Here is a 14,151-nt window from a genome sequence, read left to right as displayed (position 1 = left end):
GTTGTTATGCTACGCTGTAACGCTGAACATTATTAATAATACACATTTAGTTGTGATTACATATTGCATGTAGTAATTATTATACTTTTCTATAAACTATAGCACATAATCCGCCAGAGATTCAGTGATTATGTAATATTTCATTATGTTACTTGTGTAATACAATGTATACCCATTGGCTGGAAATTCTATGTGACGTCATAACTTGACGTCTGTAAACAATAACGTGACGTCATGATTGAGGACATTGTGACAAAATGGTGGCCCCCATTTTGACGTTGAGATTCTTTAAGTTGTAAAAGATATGTGATAAAAATATCTTAAATTTGTATTCATGTCATATGGAATTTTATGAAACCCGTCACAAAGTTTCAATTTTTGCTCGCCAAGGCACGAAAAATAAAAACCTTAGACTCGTTTCATTAATTTTCACATGAAACCGGCATTCATTTAAGATCACTGTTTACTATGTAGATATGGAACTCCATATCTATCACGTGTAGTTTAAATATACTGTATGAATATGTATTTTCATTGTATTACATCGGTTTATCAACATCTGCATTGACATTACAAATGTATCCACCACCCTCCGAAAGTTCTGTTCATTTGTTATTTTTTTCTTCTTTTCTTGCAATATATCTAGAAAACTAGTGAAAAAACAATTCATGTGTTAGAGAAGATAAATAAGTTGATCAATGATATTTACTGACGCCTGTATTAAAGGGACAATAGAGTCTAATAGTACATTGAAATTTACATATATATCGGATACAAACAAGTTCTAATAGATTAGTTGGTTTTACTGTGATATGCTAGAAAAGCCCACTGCAGTCAAATGTATGTGACTCGCTTACTGTCCGCCATTACACATAGTGGTCGGATGTCTTGTATGCCAAACCTTGGCACTTGCCATTGTAGTAAAGAAATGTTTGCTTAGAACTACTCAAACCGCTCTTACTAACAGTAGTGTGTTTACCTTATCAGATGCATGTTCTTGTCTAAACATTATTTTATCAATTCCTCAGTGGTTACATTTGTGTATTTCATTTGTTTAACGTGTTACATATCAAAGTATTTATGTAATCGTGTTCGTTTTGTGTATCTTGATAAAGGGGCAGATCGCCTCGAAAAATTTACATTTTTGTTCACACAATTGGAATTACTTCTTTGTCCCATATGTGTTTAAAGTGCGTGACTTTGGCTTGGTTATAGGTACAGCGTACATGTTGTACCTGCTTTATCGTATTGATCAACGATTTGGAATCAAAATACTTACTAATAACATTGTCGTGAAGTTTGTCATTATATCTTGTTATATGTTTCATAAGGAATGTAGAACAATACATTTGTGTCATATTTTGATTCGTGGTTATGTATCAGAATTGGCCTCACTGAATTGTCCCTTTAAAATGTGTACACATTTCTGTACTTTATGTATATTTGTATAGGTTCACGTGTAACAACTTTTGGAGGGCAGTGTATTTTTGCTTTGTCTAATATTTTTTTCCATTTGTAACTTTTTTTCATTTAGCATTACATTAACTGATTTGGTGACGAATGCATTTGTTTTGAATGTATCATTGTTTATTTGGTCAATTTGATCATTTTCATTATTGGTATATTATTCGACTTCATTTTTAATTTGATTTTATTGTTAATATATTGTTTTGTGTTGAATGATGAATATTAAGCCAAAAACGTGTAAATATTAAAGTTACCGTGCCGCTAACGGATGCCAACATTTTGGTCAAACTTTCAAACTATTAATACAAACATAAATATACGTGTCTTCGTATTTTATACAAAAAGCAATTAATGTTTTAAACAATTAATTGTTAGACGACAGGGTAGAGGCCATCATACAGCATTACATACATGTATATTATGCATTTAAAAGTTCGCGAGATGTCAGGAGAACCGTTTCTTCGAAAGGGATCAGTCTGTGCCTTTTCAAAGGGATATTGATTTCTGGAGATCACATTATCGTTTAGGCAGCTGCTTGTACATTACATTAGTGGATATCGAATCAGTTGTCACATCGCTTTACGGTTGGCTTTAACAAAACATGTGCATGCTTTTGTTGAATAAAGCGTAAAATTATCAATTTGCGAGGTTACATTTTAGAAGCTATCGGGTCTCTCTAAAACCACACACTCACGATCATGTACACTTACATTTATGGCAATATGCATATACCTAAAAACTACGGACTTTATTCGAGCACTTTTGGTAATTTATCATTTCTTAAGTTGAAATAACTTTTGATTGAAAGTTTCTAACATTAAGTATGTAAAAAATAAAGAAGTCCGAAATCGTTGCGGTTGAAACAAATAAAAATGCGATCGTCAGCACCATGGTAATTTAAACCAACTAAACACAGTACATGTGCTTTTGCGATACTCACAATGTCCTTGTAATTTTCATTGTTGATCATAAACACAGGATAAAACGTATATCGTTAATCATTTGGTGTAAAAACAATCCGCATTTGTTGTCGCTTTACAAGACTTAAATAATAAATAATTATAAAAATAGACAAAATCAGGAGTAAACAAACCCAGATCGAAAGGAGAAAGTAGAAAAAAAATAGATATTTCAAAAAGAAAGACAATCTAAACATAGTTATATCAACAAATATGACAATTAATTACAACATTAATTACCTATTTATTTAAAAGGACATACTAAATTATGTATATCATTTCACCTAATAACCTATTTTATATATTTGAATGGTTCTGGATTTGCTACGATTATTTAGATATGACTTCCTTATTCATTTAACTCTTTCACAACCATTGTACTTATGAAAATGGAAATCATCCAACAGAAGTTAATGCATACATGTCCTGGTCCATTTGAATAGATTGGTTTGGGTTTGGTTGTGGTTGTTTAAAGGTATGATTTAGGTTACACCGTCTCACGAGACTTGTTTATTAACTAAGCAAGTGTTATCATCTCCTCCTTTTCACAACACGGACTTGGGACCTGCTACTACGGTGGAGGTTTTCAATAGATCTGAACATACTGGCCCTTTAAAACGCGACGTAGATTACCGCTGGGCTTTATTGTTTTTTTTTTACTGTCGGGTAATTATGGGGTGTACGCAATATGTACTTGATACCGACTTATAATAGAAATTTCCTTGTATAATGATTAGTCAATGGTATTGCCTTCTTGTGATAACGCAGCTTTAATTGTAGATTACATGATGCAAGTATAGCATATAGGTAGTCATTTCAATCACCTGAAATACGTATGTTATATATTTTAGAAACCCAGAGATCTAGACTAGTGTTGAGAAAAAATGTTTAATTGCTTTATTTGGCACAAAACATGCAGATTTGTGGAAATGCACTCTTAGATTAAACCCTTTTCCTTAAAAACAATATTCCCAGTATGTCCAGATAACATTGAATAGGTACATTGGTTAATTGGTTGGCGTACTTCCCTATACACCATATTTGCATGTTATAATCTACAGCCGCCTTTTTTTCTGACAAGGTCAAAAAGGACACGATGTGTACACCTTTGTAAAATCAAATCCGGCCAAACCAGCGCTCCTACTACATGCTACAATAAAGTTAACATAATTGCATTGTTATTTGGTGACAGAAATATGTACTGAACCCTGTGGACCTGCAATAAAAAGTGTCAATTTCTTTTCATATTTTGCCAGCATTTCCAAACAACACAACAATCTACGAGTCAACAGTAATATATAAGGTTAATACGTATTAATACACACTTTATAGTTATATTCAAATATACCTAAGAAGTGATATATTGGCATACCAATAACTAGTTTAAATGTTTTTTTTTTAGTTTAAAAAAAAGTTTTTTTATCAAAGGGACTCAGTGGTTACTTATCAAAATTATTAACGATAAAAATGGTTATAAAGAGTAAGTAACAGGTTATGCACTGTGTTGATGCTAACCAGCATTCAAACTCTTGAACAAAAATCCAAATCGGAACATGACTTCACGTAATCGTTTTTGTAGAATTCACTATGTAGTACAGCTATGCTTCTTTTCATGATATAAAAATGATAGCTAAACATTGGTGAATATTTAATTTATTTCTTCTTTAAGTATTACGAGGTTTAACGCTAACCAATTAGAGTTATCAACCCGATTCGAGAATGCATCCGAAATACTTGTCTTAATATATAAACTATCGGAACATGGATGTGATATTCATGTGGTTTTGTAAATTGAATTAGAGCTGAAACGAATATTCGAATGGTCGCGAATGAATACTTATTAAGCATCCGAATACAACAAAATCTGCAATTCGTTTCAAGTCTAAAACAAATATATATTAGTGATTAGGATGTTTGATTGATTGACGCTCTATTTATGTAAATTAAGTGCAGAGTTAAAGTAGATTTCTTTATTTTCGCGAAATGAAGTCGCCGCGAAAATCAGTTGGTGTACTTCATTGAATATGTTGTTGTCGATATGTTTATGAAGCTTAATAATAACACCTTTTTTATATAAAGGGTTAAATCGTGCATTTTGTAGCTAAACATTAGGGGGTACTGGTAGTATATGATGATATTTTTAGAGAAAATTAGAGTCTTATTAAAGTTAGTTGCTATATTTTTGAAACAAAAGACCACTATACAATAAATTCGGCAAACATCCGTACATGTCAAGCAATTTATTGGGGAATTATGACTTTTATTTGTCGTGTATATGGTCAAATCGGCAACATCCCAATAAAATTCAATTTTTGCCACGCATTTTTGATGGCAATAGCTAAAAATGAACACACGGACACATATTTTTCTTCCATTTTGTTTTAAGGTATGATCAATGTATTTTATTGCCGGTTATCTTTGCCGCTCAACATATCGCGATTTTAATCTACCACAGGGAAAAATAGATCTTTAAATGTATATAATTTACCCATTATTTAATATACCACGAAACAGTCTATTTTTGGATAAGAACAATATCCCGAGAAAAACATCTTTTACCAAAAAAATGCCGCCGGTTTGTTTTTGTAATCATGTATTTGTGTGATTAAAGTGTTTTAAAAGAAACAAAGCTAATGAGTTTGTCATCATTCAAAGTTCAAACGAAGGCTAGGGAAATGAGAAGGTACATGCATGTCAAACACTACATTATTGAGCTCATATCAAATATGTCTTCATCATCGCCCTTATTGAAATTTTTATCTCAGTAACCACGGAATTAAGATACCAAATTTAGTCGACTTCTACGATTATGCAATGGAACAGAAGCCACAATTCTAACATCCTACTTTCAGTGAAAGCGTTGCTTGAATAAGCTCATAAAACAAGCATAAATTACTTCGAAACCTGTTTTAAACATAGGAAAAAATACTTAGTGGACAGATGATACAATCAATTAAATATGAGTAATTTTTGCACTTGACTAGCCAAGTGACCCTAGAATGTACTCGTGTTAAGGAGGTAACGTCTAGATCCAAGTGCAGATCTAAACATCAATCTCAAACTATCAAATCGTTGTACCCCTTCTAACGAATGGTTTAGTGTATGTATCCTTGACTCAACGTTACTTACCAGTAAAGACTGTAATTCGGAGTGAAATGTAATATTGTGTAATATTCTTCGTTAATAGCCATTAGTGCGTAGTAATTAGCGTGTAATCCGTAGAACTATATTCTTATATCATTAGTGGCCAATATGGGAGCGGATGGGTTTTAGGGGACAGATACAATTAGGTACGCAGCAGATAAAGGTTGGTGGGCTAGCAGTGCTCTCTGGGGCTCGAAGTGATTCATGAGATTTAGGTCTGAATCTAAACTGAATCTAAGTACACTCCGAGCTTTCTGTATCTAAATGTCCCCCTCCTCCCTAATCAAGAAGAGATTTATGGGATTTAGGTCCACTCTCTCAGATACCGGCATTCGGTATCTAAAATGTCCCCCTCCCTACTTTGATACAAAATTTTAGATTTAGTTTAGGTCTAGTTAATATAAGGAGCAAGTAGGATTGTTCGGGGTTTGAGAGTTAAGAGTTTGAAGAGAAGTTAGGGCTTGCCCCCTGTACTGTTTAGGACTAGATCGATATTAGCTTTGGTATGTGTTATGTGGATTATGGCTCATGTATATATGTAATGTAAATACAATTGTAAATAGAACTTACGTAAATTGTTGTAGTACCTCCCCGCGGAACGCTACAATACCTATTGTGGTAGATAATACAATTTACAGCATACTTCCAACCTCTCACAAAGAAAAGGTGTGACTAATAAATTTCTTGCTACCACAGTGGAGTCTACACATAATCCCCTTTCATGGCCAATCAGGATGAAATGGCCATGCAAGTGCTGTTTCATGAGCATTGAAACAGCTACAAGTTGGTGGTTCATCTAGATGGCCCCTATAAAGATCAAAATTAAGATCACTTGAAGAATTTCTAAGTTAATATAATAAAATATTAATTTCCTTACACCTGTTATTTACAAATGTAGTGTTCCTAGTTGTGTCTGTGGTAATGCCACTTACAGATCTTTTTAGGAGTTGCCTAAACTGGTATAATGATGTGATATTAGTTAAGTCAAATCTTGCTGCAAGTTCATTATAATCTCTTATTGTAGACGGTATAATTGTTTTGCATTTCTTAATAGGTATGGATTAGCATTATTTAGAAAGGATTCAATCAATCCTGTTAAGTAAGTGGGAGCAGCTCTTATGATAATTTTGTACATAAGAATTAGTCAGTGTTTTTTTCGTCTTGCAGCAAGGATGTCCCAACCAAGTTCACAATAAAGATTAAAGTACGAGGTTCGAATTCCCTTGCACAGTTCTGTAATACCTCTTCCAGCATCAAATTGAATTGATTCAATTAATGCTACCTCATGTGGTTACAGTTATCAAAATGATGTCACCATATATGGGTCTTATATAAGCATTATATATTTTGATATGTGTTTTACGACTCATTTTATATTTAACAGACTCGAGTAAGCTATTGCGCTTACTTGCTTTATTATACATGTAGATAATATTTATTTGATGAAGCCATTGCCATATTCAGAGAAGAACATTTATCACAGTTCAAGTTTGAAAAAACAATATCAGGAGGGGCAATATATTTTTTCCGACTAAAAGTTAAAGATTCTTTTTTGAAGGATTAAACTTTATATCCCATTCTTGGACCATACATTTACATTTTCTAATTCATTGTATAGACTAGCAGCTGTTTCTAGCGGAGTAGTACTTAGAAGAGATGTAATCAGCTAAAAATCGTTCTCATTTGTTTTTCATTCAGTTATATCTTTTATATATATTAGAAATAGAAAAAGACCGAGGATATGTCCCTGTGGAACACCAGCACTTACCTACCTATATGGTGAAGCCTTCATTCATAACTCTATTTTTACGATTACTAAAATACTTTCTAAATCAGTGAAGGAGATTCCCCTTAATACCATATTTTTCAAGTTTAAATAATAAGCATCTTTGGATGTCACACGTTCTTGAAACGACATTATCGCGATTTTACTTAACCCTACTAAAACGAAAAATAGCAACGTTACTTATAGAAATTAAAAATTATGACGTTACGTTTCATTTACGTTTGCTGGTCATGATCATGACCCTGGAGGAACACATTGGGAGATACTAATTGTTTATCTTAATTAAATCTGAATATATATAATACTGCCAAAGATTACAGAGACAGAATTTAACGAAACTACTTAAACTACTGTATGTATTTTTGCGAGTGAAAGATCTAAACATAGCATCGCCTTTCATATTATGGGATGCTAAATGCTGAATTTTAGCAGGCTGAACATGGGTTATTCTGACCTCAGACGGTCAACGCTGCAGCCTCGGGACCTCCCATTACAAAAAAAAAATCCAAAAAACCGTAAAGCATCTGTGAAAGTACATTAAATTCTGTACGTGTATAGGAAATTAATTTGAGTATTGTTCCTTGGATAAGCTTTGAGCGTCCATAGAAACGAAGCATATATATCAATATATTGAACTATACTTTTAAATTTTATGTTTTTGAAAAAAAAATTACAAGTTATACATGTATACAGCTAAACAAAACGTGCTTCTATTTTTTGTTTTGTTTTTTTTGTGAGAAAATCCGAGTAATTGATAATATTTGGTAATTACGGAGCTACATTTATGATAAGTAGTAAGTTCAATGGTTCATTGAAAATCTATGTATGCAACTTTATATCTACATTTAAGTGCATTGTGTCTGTAAAAAGAGCCATACATATCATAAAAAGCAATGTAACTCCTAGTTCCATTGTTCCAAATAACTTGTTTTCTGATTTAAATTTCTGTTTATCTAGTTGTAAATCTAAATCTAACTTCTTGATCAATTGTTCCACTTTTTTCCCTTTAATTCTCTATATCTAGGTTGTTGTACTAATAATTAGTTCACTTGATCAAGTATGTTCACCATAATAGATACCTTACATATTTTTTGGTTATAAAAATGATACTTTCTAATGATTTTTACAATGGGAAAGTATAACTCCTCTGCATATGTGTACAAAGGACCAACTCATTACCCTGTTGAATCTGCGTGTAAAATATAGATATGCAAATTTTATTGACAGGTATTTTGCCCTATGAGTACATGACGGGTCGTCGCGTTCACGGTTGGACTTGTGACGTTTACCGGGTCCGTACCAGTCACAATTAACTGATGATCTACAGTGTCTATATTATGTACTGTTCCTATCAAATTCCAAATATATACAAATATTACACAGCTGACCTAGCTGTGATTCTATCTATCCCTAAATATTATGATTAACAATATCAATCCTACTGATTACTCAGTGCCTCTGAGTGATCATGATAACTTAACTTCAAAATATACAAACAGCCTAAATCATGATTATCAATAAATACTGAGTGATCATTAAGCTTATGCGAGTAGTCTCCCCTACCTCTGGTGATTTGACAATCCCTACTCGCACATATATAACAAGGTTACGATAAAATCAATATAATATTATCTATTAAGAACCTTTCCCTAAGGCCTAACACAACCGAGCTACCGAGTACTCAAAATCACTGTGTACTCGCAGTACTCACTGCTAATGAGCACTCACTTTTACCGAGTACTCTCAGAACAATCACTCCAGCAATGATTCACACATAAGCAATAAATATTACCGAGTACTCACAGAGTAACCACTGGTACTCCCAATGATTCATATACACGTGATAATTCAACGAGCAATCCCAAGGCTCAGTTTTCAACTTACTCTCCAGAGTATTTAACGCGGAGGAGGAAAGCCTTTTTCAGGCACTTCAATCTCCGATCTTAACTCTACCGTAAGTTATTAACAACTGACGCATATAGGCAAGCCTTGTTCAGGCACATCTATATTAACCTTGTATTAACTAGAAGGTGTTATCACTTCTCTCTCGCTGAAACCGCGGCTTTATATACTGCCGGGTAACGACATTAGCGCCCTCTATTTACAATAATCCTAGGCCCTTAAACGCTTCTGATGCGTCGAATGAAAATTCTGTAATAATTTATAATAGTTTTGAAATTGTACTTCCGTTTATTTCCTCTGTGTGCATATGCATGCATTTCATAAGTGCACTATCTGTTGAACAGTTAACAGTTAATGAGTCAGACAAAACAAGCATAATAAAAGCGATTTTTCCATATCCATTCGACTGGAGACTGGAGAATTTTTAAATGTAACTAATTTGTGAGCATACATCCTATGAACAACGTTGATTAACGTTTTTAATAATGCCAACCTCGTGATTAGGGAATAATAATTATTGAAGCGGCTAAGGTCGTTTTTTGGCAAATTCGTTCAAAGTTTGAAGAAAGCATGAAACTTTTCATATCGCTTCTTTAGGACATAAGGTTTCAGAAAAAAAATCGACCCCAAACATTCAGCTTGACCAAAACTTTATACGTCAACACCCATATTATTTGATGCCATCAACAGAAAGCTACCGAGAGATTCCGAATATAATGCATTAGTTATGTGCTGTCATCCGAACAAACCAGGAAGCAATATTAAAATTCCGAATATCATGAAGGAATGATACGACGTTTTGTTACTATTTCGGTAAGAATATGATATTTAGATTGATATAGCAATATCAGAAATTCATTTATCAGATATAAAAAATGACATTTGATAAAGTTACGTGATTGTTATAAATATTTTTTAATTGTGTAATCATACACATCCAGTCAGCCCGTCTTTGCCCGGACACAATGCTGGCATCAAACCAAAAACCGTGGATTATTTTACTTTACACAACTGCTTATTGTTAATTTTATTTGGTGTTCGTTATTTTAAATGAAAAGTGTGTTTCTTTTTTAATGTATTTCCTTTTAATTCAGTTTATGTATCAATGTATGTTGTTGTCGTTCTTTGTTTATTCTTATATTGATTCTTAAACAATAATTATATAGATGTACTTTTAACTGCTCCGCCATTTGTTTGTTAAACGTGAATATACACAGAACAAACACTCGATAAAAGTTTGCTGTTATCACAAGTATCAAACAACATATTTCTTACAATAAAAGCGATAGGATTGGTGTTGCATTATTTATATTCGTATTATTGATAAGTTCTGTAAATGTAGTGTAAATATGTCATGTGTCATAATCGTTATGAATCTTAAATCATACCGCAGTATCATACTAAGATAAGTCTAATCGGCTACACATGTATAGATACAACAATTAGTTTTGTATTGAAACATAACAATGGTATTGTATAACACTACAATACAAGTCACGTAATTACACGGTTCTTACCGTACAGGTCTGACACACAAGCGTTTGGACAACAATCAGATAACATTGTTTGAAGCCATTGCTCGAGCATGTGCATATACAAGACCCAACAGTTAACGACCTAGATAATTATCTACCTCAGGTGTATCTGAACAATGACATGCTTCATTCATTAAATATATCTTCATGTTATTTATGAAATTACCGATTTTCAATGAAAACTTTTTATTGTAATTTATTTCCGATTTTACAAAGATAGTACGAAAGAATGTGGAAAAGTTCAAGAGCGATATGACAGACAAATGGATAACTGATCCATGATGGCACGTGTCTGTTATTGTAGGTGGGAGGTTTGACATGCGGCCAGACATAAGGTCGTGGGCGCGCAGACAGGCATAGGATAAGTAAAGAAGTCTCATGTAAGTGGATGTAGTGCAAGACAAAAACATTCTATAAAGTCTTTTTACGTGATTGAAATGCAATCTTGTACACCCCTAGAACGCATATTACAGCGATGCTAACGTAATTCAATGACGTTATTTAACAAAGTTGCGTTTTGGTTACTGTAAACCGACTTTGTTTCGCATGTAAGTTACATTTGTATTTTCGCGAATTTCGCAATCAAGGTAAATTTGCCAAAGTTTATCTCCACGAATTGATACATTCCACAATGCTTCCACAATTCAACTCAGCGGTATTTCCATAACATTTTAACTGAAAGGAAAATCGCGAAAATAAGTAACCGCGAAATTTTTTTAAAACAATTTTTTAATTCAATTTCAATTTTATCAACAACACATTACAAATACAATACATGTACATTCAAACTTATAAACATGCAACCATATCCATTCGTATAGAATTTGACAACTAAACATTAGTATAGGGTTGGCTATTTTATATGCCTTTACTTACTCTCTCACACACATATATAAAGACAACACATACACAATGGGGGAGCTATATTAATTTGCAGACTCAGACTAGGTGGTTCACTGTTCACATGGTTAAAAAGTTAACAGTTTGAACATGGAGTTTATTTAGCAACACAAAAAGGTTTCATTTTATATAAGAATTCCGTGTAATTATGTACATGTATATATATGTATCAAATATAGATGCAAGTATATATATCCCAAGTTTTATTTTGATACAAGTTTATCCCAAGTTTCACTCGTCATAATGGTTGTAGGTTTAAACAAGTACTGTTTAATTAATAGTAAAATAAGGTTATCTACTATCAAATCAGCATCCGCGAAAGACAGTCGATTTACAGTAAAGCATAGGTTATAACTGACAAGAAACTAACATTAAAATACATGTCACAGGATTGTCAAACCAAGGTTGTCATAAAATAAACATCAAGGGTGTTGATTACACGGGTAGTGTTGTCGAATATGTTATCGAGCCCCAACAAAATGTTTACCTGACTATAACTGTGTTACAAGGGTCGTTTTCGTTTATTCGGAACAACCGGTTCGACCGTTTGTTAAAGTCATTATTTTGAGTACATATCCTGACAGACCTGCGGTTTTTTATAGAGGCCTGTGAGGGCTTTGTCAAGGCTCGTCTGTAAACAATATAAAATCACCAGGTCCGTCTTTAATTAATAAACGAACAACTAGGTCCAACCAGTCAAACCGCATAATCGAAAACGGTCATGGTCATGTGTATGTTGTAAGAATTCCGTTTATACTGCAAAAGTTAAACAACAAAAACAGATCGTGTGGAATGATGTATTGATAATGAAATTGTATTAAAATATTCTGTTTATTTTGTGTTTCAGATCAAAAATTGTTAAGTTTTGAGATGAAACGAAAGAAATGGGCAGTAAGCCAAGCAGGTAATAAACTATTTTCTATACAGAATCATAAGTACATAATTATGTGTCAACCTCGTCGAATAATACTTTGTATGTTTTCCCAACGTATCATTTCATTAATACATAAACAATTGTAAATAACATAATACAATTAATGTACTCACGTATACACTTTCATACCTACATGTAAACTTGATATTAGTCAATCAATAAATTCATAGTGTCATACCAGTATTTAAATGTTTTTACAATCATGGATGTTTATTGTATATTTTCATAATATAGTTTACTCCCATTTACTGACCCATTCTCTCGCTCATTCATAGATTTTTATTTTGCGATCGGCACATAAAATACATTTCACGGCATTTATAATACACAACATCTAACTATTACCAATAAAATTCCATGCACACACAAAATAGTATACGAAGAGGAAATTTTGGCGGTTTAATTGTATCCGTGTAATAAGTGTTAATTGTTAACAGCAAGCAATCTAATTAATATAGAAAAAGAACGAAAAGTACAGAACGAATAGTTCTAGTCATACCAATCTATCACCAAGTTATTGTCAGATTTCAGTATCAGCTTTCTATCTTATAGATGTTACACCGATCATATTGCAGATTGGACGAGGTCTCACTTCCAAACATAGAAGATCGCAGAATGGACGAGTAAGTGAACACTATATTTACAATCAGATGTGAAACCAATTTAGTCTTTATAACGATATGTAATTAACATAAACATCACACTCATACAACAACTCGTTCAAATAAATATTGGGGAACATCGAACGATGACCATGGTTTTTTCAGCGTAATTCATATTGTAAACACTCATTTTTTAAATTTTTCAGAAAATGGTTTATCAAAATGTTCTTATTAGGAAATGTTTTACGCTATTTATTTCTAGAACACATAAAATCATCATTAGATAATGATCCAAATGGTGTAGAGTTATGGTAAGAATAGGATGAAGATAAGAGTTATAGTAATATAGGTTGTTTAAAGATCCCTTAAGAGTTACTTTCCCTTATACTAGACCTGAACAATGATATTATTTCAAAGTCAAAATTTGCATATAACGTAAATGCTCATTTATGAAGGGATTATATTTTTACATTTCAGAGGCATAAGTTACAAAGACTTAATCTGTGTTAAAACTAAGCCATGGGACCCAGAAAAAAGAAACAAAGAATTCCCCTCAAAAGAGATTCAAAACGACAAAATCACAATCGAATCAACTGTAATAGGCGTGGATATATCCAGCCCAACTCTGACCGAGGCTGAATGTGCAAAAAGGGACATATATCCTATGCCCTATGTTACACTTGAAAGCAAAACCGAAAAAGAAAGTTTCATATTAAAAAATTCAGATGGTTTTATGGAAGTAATTTTTGAACCTAAAACCCCTACGCGCAACGCCATATATACCTTCCATGTGAGACAAAGAGGAAAAGAAACATGGACTCGTCATGAGGTGAAACTGAAGGTACATTGCATTATTATTGTTTTTTAATTATATGGTTAACATATTTTAACGGAATCGATTCAAAAAAAAAAAAAAAAAAAA

The 14,151-nt window shown here is 32.8% G+C and overlaps 1 long non-coding RNA gene across 2 annotated transcripts; it reads left to right on the top strand.

The window, feature by feature from the left end:
• Positions 1–9,834: 9,834 nt before the first annotated feature.
• Positions 9,835–14,106, top strand: LOC138332199 (uncharacterized). Of its 2 annotated transcripts, none has more exons than XR_011209794.1 (5): positions 9,835–10,071; positions 11,010–11,173; positions 12,541–12,597; positions 13,203–13,250; positions 13,707–14,106. It is a non-coding gene; the product is annotated as an uncharacterized lncRNA (long non-coding RNA). The 2 variants fall into 2 exon arrangements; XR_011209795.1 differs by having other exon boundaries at positions 13,180–13,250.
• Positions 14,107–14,151: the final 45 nt, after the last annotated feature.

The sequence above is a fragment of the Argopecten irradians genome, chromosome 9, assembly GCF_041381155.1.
Source record: "Argopecten irradians isolate NY chromosome 9, Ai_NY, whole genome shotgun sequence".
NCBI classification, from domain to species: domain Eukaryota; kingdom Metazoa; phylum Mollusca; class Bivalvia; order Pectinida; family Pectinidae; genus Argopecten; species Argopecten irradians.
This window is presented reverse-complemented; position numbering and strand designations above follow the sequence as displayed.